The sequence below is a fragment of the Teleopsis dalmanni genome, chromosome 1, assembly GCF_002237135.1.
Source record: "Teleopsis dalmanni isolate 2A chromosome 1, ASM223713v2, whole genome shotgun sequence".
Lineage (NCBI taxonomy): Eukaryota > Metazoa > Arthropoda > Insecta > Diptera > Diopsidae > Teleopsis > Teleopsis dalmanni.
Window position 1 is genome coordinate 79,441,814 of NC_051846.1, and position 7,463 is coordinate 79,449,276.

A 7,463-nucleotide genomic window follows, 5' to 3' on the forward strand; every position below is an offset into this window, starting at 1 on the left:
CACTTTCTTCTTCGACCGCCGATATAGACATGTGTTACAGAAGATTCAACTAGGCGACATGTACTAGCAAATCAGATATGATTTGCTATATCATATCTTATCTTGTAAGAATGTTTTGTAATAAAAATGAACATCTGTTACACATAGTTTTTCTGTATTCAGCACTTGTGTAGTAACTTACTTACAGCTTTTTTTGATACCAACTATTTAGATGAACCATTTTTATATGGAAAAAAAATTTTAAAAAGAAATTTAAAAAAATTTTTTCATATAGGCTCTTCTTTGACAACTTCTGTATCTGTTAGTATTGAAAATGTTCCCACGCCACTTGTTTACTTTCTTCAACTACAGTGTAGGTATAGAATTCCAAAATAACACCTTTTGGGTATAAAAGGTTATATATATGAAATAATAATATTTACAATGCCAGGTTTCAAGTTAAGATTGGAAAATTGTTTTCTTTTACTCATTTGATGAACTTTTCATTGACACCTTGCATCTTGGTAAGTATCGACGAGAGTTCTTTTCTCTTATGTGATCTTTTTGAACTCGTGTTGCCAACAAATCACGTCAAAGCTATAGTATTTTAATATAATGCTTGTTTGCAAGCATTATATTACCTGGCCTAAAATTTCATCTTGGGAAAATGAACCTTTTTACTCATAAGCTCATTTAAGAAGGCATGGAAATTGTAAGTACCTTCGCGTCCATTTATGACCAAAGCAAGTTCCTACCTTTACTGAAATAATAACTCAGTAGATGAAGAAGCAGAAATAAGAATTCAAACTGTTTGGATTTAATACAAATCAGTTGTTGTTGTTGAGATTGTATTTTCGCTGTTGCTGGTCGCTTTGTTTATGTGCATATTAAGTACCCAATTTATCAAGATAAGCTGCAAATTTGCATTTTTGCAACTGATACTTTTAAGGCGAAACGTACTCGTTCCATTTTGTTAGTTTTAATTAAAATCCCTCTAATTTATTTGAGTACACATTTTTACTGCTTCAAAAATTACGAATTGCGAATTACGAATGCGAACTTTTAAAATTATAAATTATTCATGACTTCAACAATGAGAAAAAATTTAAATTTTTAATCAAAAACACACACGCTAAACAGGACGAAAAGGAAACTCCTTTCGCAGAGCGCAAAACTTGCGAATTCCGGTGAACGCATATTTTAGTCCTGCAATAAATTTTGCGGTTGTGCCTCCAACTACAATATAAGCAGCGAAAAACTCTCCGTTCAAGTTTGAGAAATAAGGCTTCGAACACGAAACATAAAAAATAACAAAACAACACAAAACAAAATAAAATAGAAAGATTGAGGAATAAAAATAAGGAGCAGAGAAGACGAAACCATAAAAAGCACTTAATAAAATTCGCATTTTCTTAATCAAATGCATTACTCGTTTAAAATTACAAAAACAACTGTGGGTTCAAGATTACAAAAAAAAATGGTTGGTACATACACAAGAAAACACACACACGGACAATAGCATAGCTCAAAGAGAATATCAAAGCAAAGCAAACACCTCATTTAAATTACAAAAACAAAAAAAGGAGACCACAGTACAAAGCTATTCTCACATGTGCACAAACTTCTGTTAAAGCAGTAAGCACCACGCAAAGCAACTTTTGTGTTATTGTGTTGTGTTATTACACGCGATTATGTGTGCCACGTATATTATATGAGCTAGCGTATGTGCTTGTGTTTTCGCTGGCAGTAGTAATTTCCAGTAATTTAACATACATTATGGCGGAAAAAAAATTACTTCCGCATCATAAATTGCATAGAACGAGTTGCGGCAAAACGAGAAATGACAACGATAGTAACACTTAAGTTTACTTAGTTGCTTACTATAGCACACATACATGCACAGTCATAAGCACACATATCACACACATTCCTCCTAAATACACATTTGTGTGAACACAAAATTTCTAGAAAGTACTTTCTAAAAATGCTAATCAGCAGTCGTAAAACAGGCAGACAAATCCTTCAGCTCAACGCACAGACAAAGGCACATATGCTCGCCGTAGCTATGAAGTTTATTAAATGCAAGTTGTGCTCTAATAAATAACATACAAATCCACTTGCTGCTTATGGGGGATATGTGGAGTAGCTCCTTTACTTGCAATTACACATTTTCAGAAAGAAAAATAGAAGCACAATTATAGTTGTAATTTTAATATGAAGCATTTGTGGCAGGGCAGCAACAGGGCAACTGTCGGTATTGATTAATTTAAGGTTGCAATATTTTCCAATTGCAATTGCAACGTTAGTAAGTCTCAACCTGAAATGCATTAGTTGTCTTAAATTGCTTACATCAGTTGGGCACTTACGCACACATAAGCATATTTAGAATTTTGTTTTCTTCAATTTGTATACTTCCCAACGCAGCAGTCACAACAAAATGTTTGCTCTCGACTGCAGTCGCTCTCATCGTAGCTACCATGCAACGACCACACACACATACTACTACACAGTTTGATTTGATAGAGAGGACCTACAAACACATTTTCACAAAAGTGTCATGGAACTCATTTCAAATTTATGGAAAAATAAACAGAAAATAAGCAAACACAGCAGGAAAAAGTGGAAGCTTAACAAATTGCATTGACAGCACCGGGGCACTTTGGCGCGTATACAAATAAGATTTAACCTAAAAAAATACATTAAGCGAAGCACACTTCAGTTACTGAACGCGCATTTAGATGAATCAAAATATTGGTTGAAAGGTTAATGCCGTTTTTGCTGCCATTGACGTTGATGGTGACGACGACGTTGGCGTTGGCGTTGGCGTTAACGTGGCTGTCAATATTGCTCTGCTCTATCTTTCCACTTGTGCTTACAAGTGCTTTGCCAAGCAGAAAATGAAAGTAAACGCAAATAAGTGAGTTACTCAATGTAGAGAAACGTTGAAATTGCCTGAATCTTATTAAGGATAATGAGCACTTCGATGAAAGCGGAAAGCGATTAGTAACACCTCGCAGTTTTGTCAACCGACTCTACCTTAGAACATTATTTTTATGATTTATAAGTACAATTATATACAAAATTATTCCATAATTGACATATTAAAAAAAACTGTATGTCTTAAATAGGAGGGCTGCTATATATATTTCTGGCCTAATAATGAAAATGCGAATATTTATCATCAAGAACTGTTTTATTGTCTTTCAAAGTATTCTCCAGCCTGATTTATACACTTTTTCATGCGCTCAAATTGTCGAAACCAATTGTCGAAACACTTTTTTGTTGCTCAAGTGGAACAGTCACCACAGGCGACCATTTGCTTCGAAGTGCTTCTTCCACGAACAACTTTCGTTGAATTTGGCTCGTCTTTGAAGACTCCCACGGCCGATTGTTGTTTTGTTTCAGGCTCATACGCATAGATCCATGATTTATCACCTGTGACGATCTTATAAATGTCTTTTGAAGCACCGCGAACGTATTTTTTCAACATTTCTTTGCACCAATCGACAATCCAATCGAGTCTTTTGTTGAGCGATTGCCAAATTGTGCGGGATCCAACGAGAACAAACCTTTTTTACGCCACGTGTTCATGCAATATCAAATGTATGCTGGTGGGAGAAATGCGCAAGGATGCCTTTATCTCACAGTATGTCACATGACGATCTTGCATTATCTTGCAGTTCACGCACGGCATCAATGTTCTCTGGCACAACGGCCGTTTTTGGACGATCTTCACGGAATTCGTCGTTGAACGAGCGTCGGCCACGATTGAATTCATTAAACCAGTTTTTCACAGTGCTATAGGATGGTGCTTCATCGCCATACAAAGATTTAAGTTTATCAATGCACTCTTGTCGTGATAATCCACGATGAAAGTTGTGAAAAATGAACGCACGAAAATGTTCACGTGTTAATTCCATTTTTGGCGGAGATGAATTTTTCAAGTCTCTGTAAATAAAACAATTCACAATGAAATGACAACACGTTCTGAGTGATGTTATGCCAAAAAATCTCAACCTTTCCAATGGAAATGTCAGAATGCACCTGGCAACACTTAGTGTTGCATAGGCCAGAAATATATATAGCAGCCCTCGTATAAGAAATAATTCCAAGATAATGCAAAGATGATGAAGATATTTGCCAATACTCGAAACAGCTGTATGGTCAGCCAAAAACTCAATTAATTAAAATAATATACAAAACAAAAAAAGGAGAATTTTTTTTGTTGTAGTTCACTGCTTTTTGAAACCTCTCTTAGAAAAATAACAAGAAAATAGAACTTAAAAAAAAGACAAAATGAAAAATAAATAATTAATTTTTTGTTTTTTTTTGAGACTGCAAGTCGGGTCTCGGGTTCTCGGGTCCTGCCAAATGTGAAGCGCAGAATCAGCGCACCTTCACCAACTGACCCAAAGCCGTACTTGACTTTTTATGTTCGCACATTTTTCTGGAGTTTTGTTACTTTGCTATGAAAGTTTTTATTAACAAATTTACTTGCTGTGTTTATATTAGAATGAAATTTTAAACCAGCTGTAGAATATTTGAATTAATTAGTTATATTTTTATTTTATTTTTTAATTGTTAAATATCAATACTATTCTGTTTGTAGAGGCATTATTTGTTGTTTCTTTCATGACTTTCTTATGTAGTAGTAGTAGTAGTAGTAGCTTTATTTTTACTTCATTTTAAAGTTATTATATTACATCGAAGTTATATAATAATTATAATACATATAATTATAATAAATATACATAAAGCTTACAGCTATGGCATTTTAGCCGTCTGCCGGAAGTTTAGATTAATCTAATAGCTAATTAACTAATAACTAATTAATCCAATTTTTATAAATATTAAATAGGTATTCTTGTTTATGAGCTCAATACAACATAAAAATTAAATTAAATTACTTTAACAAAAATAATAGATTTTATATAAGTTAATTTAAAAGTCTTCATTAATAATATTTTGCCTATATTTAAATGTAGTTTTAATAAACGCCGTTAACAATCTCCAGTTGGGGCCATTCAGTAACCGTATGGTTTCATTGACATCGAGCGCGGGTTTACCGAAGTACAGCAATCTATGTTCTTTAAAAATTGGGCATTCACCTACTAAGTGTATAACATCGCCTTTCAATTTAAGGTTGCATATCGTGCACAGCGTGTCTAGACTTTCATGCGGTACGTAGCACAATCGTAGGAGCTCGCCGCGGGTTTTGAAGATTGTCCTTATTGTTTCTAGGTCATATTGCTCGTGAAAGTAATTATTGGCACCTAGATCATAATTCAACTTACTATATGCATCTCTCGATATACTGTTTCTTGCCGTTTCTACAAAATTTCTTCGTTCTTCAATACTTAGTTTCGTTATTATATTTTTTTGCCACATTTTCCAGTTTTCATTAATACTCAAATCATTAGTTATATTTAACTCGGATGCCAGATTTGACCATTTTTCAAAAAATAATGTTTTTTCATTTATTAGGTACTGCGCTAATGTTTTTTGAATCCTATTGTCTGGCAAATTCCTAACACGATTGATGTAATCAAAATGCAATTTTAATGTTTGGGTATATAGCGTCGGTAGACCAGTTTCTAAATGCACCATATAATTTGGGGTATTTTTCGGCAAACGAAACGTTCTCTTTATATAAAATGTCTGCAATTTTTTTACTGCGTCATATTTATCAACACCCCAGATTTGCGCTGCATAATTTAGAACTGACTTAACTGTGGCTTCAAAAACTTTGTATTTTACGGGCAGTGACACTTTCGGATTTCCTAAGACATTTATCCAGGTACAATTAATAGCCAATTTAGCTTCCTTCAACTTCTCGTTCAAGTGGTTATCGAATTTTGCGTTATATTTCATATTTATTCCTAAATATTTATAATTATTAACCACTTCTAATTGATCATCGTTAAGGTACCATTTTTCATCATTTCTCAATCTTCTAGCATGTTTCCTAAATACCATCACTTTTGATTTGTCTGTATTTATAGATAGTCCCCATAAGTTGCAATATATATTTAATTCATCTATCATATTTTGTAACATTATTGGAGAATCTGCAAACAACACAATATCATCAGCATATAATAGTACTTTTAGGCACATATTGGCAATCGTAACACTACCAGAAAGAAATTTATTTAAGTCATCAACGAACAGTGCAAACAATATAGGGCTTAAGACACAACCTTGTCTCACTCCGGTACACGTTTGGAACCATCTTGATGTACTTCTTCCGTCCCATACTGTTGACTCATTGTTGCAGTATAGACTTTGCAGTATTTTCAAAATTTTTGTTGAAAGACCCAGCTGGCTTAGTTTGTAAAATAGTACGTTTCTTTGTATTGTATCGAAAGCAGCTTTAAGATCTACGTAAAAAACATATAACTTCTTGCTTTTTGCAATAAACTCTTGCGCTACACTAGTGATGACGAAAATATTATCTACCGTGGAGTAACCTTTTCGAAATCCAGCTTGAAATTCGCTTAATATGTTGTTTTGATCAACCCAATTTTTAATTCTGTTATACAGGAGTGTTGTAAAGACTTTAGCTGATGTATTAAGAAATGCTATTCCTCTATAATTTGCTACATTATTTGGGTCACCTTTTTTAAATAGGGGAAATGTTATGGCTTTTTTGTAACTATCAGGTGGGGCTGCATTTTCAAATATATAATTGTATGATTCAGCCATATGCTCTACAAATTGTGACGTGGCATATTTTAAAAACTCAGCTGGAATTCTGTTTTCACCTGCGGCTTTGTTATTTTTTAAATTCTGGAGCACTGCATAGACCTCTTCAATCTTTATTGGAGCATCTAACGCTTCATTTATTACATACGGCAGGGCATAACTGAAAGACTTGCTTACTATATTGCTATATAACTGGTTTTTAAAATGTGCCGCCAAAGCTTCGGCGTCCACTTTAATTCCTTTTATGTAATCTGCACGATTTATTTTTTTAACTCCACTCCAAAATGATTTACTATCAGCTGCTTGGGATATCGACATTGCCATTTCATTGAAATATGACTTCCTTTTCTCATCACACAGCTTTTTGTATTCTCTGTTTACATTTTTGTATTTCTCTAAATCAGCTATAGCACCACCTTTTTTAACTGTTTTGAGCCATTTAAATGATTTCTTTCTTGCAGTTTGACATTCAAAATCATACCATTTTTGTTTCCTATTTATACCCGCCGAATTACCCTGAAACGATTTTGCTGCTTGTTTTACACAATATTGAAGAATGTCATCTCCTTCCTTCGACGCAAATGTACTACCTTCGCATGCATTAAGGGATTCTTCAAGCTTTTCTTGGTACAGATCTTTATATTTATCTTTCCATATCAGTTTCGGTAGCAACTGCATTTTATTTTCATTTGAATTAGAGGCATCTAGATTTACCATAATTTCCAGTGGCTGATGATCCGAGTATATCATGTCACGTATTTGAAACTCTTCAATTATTA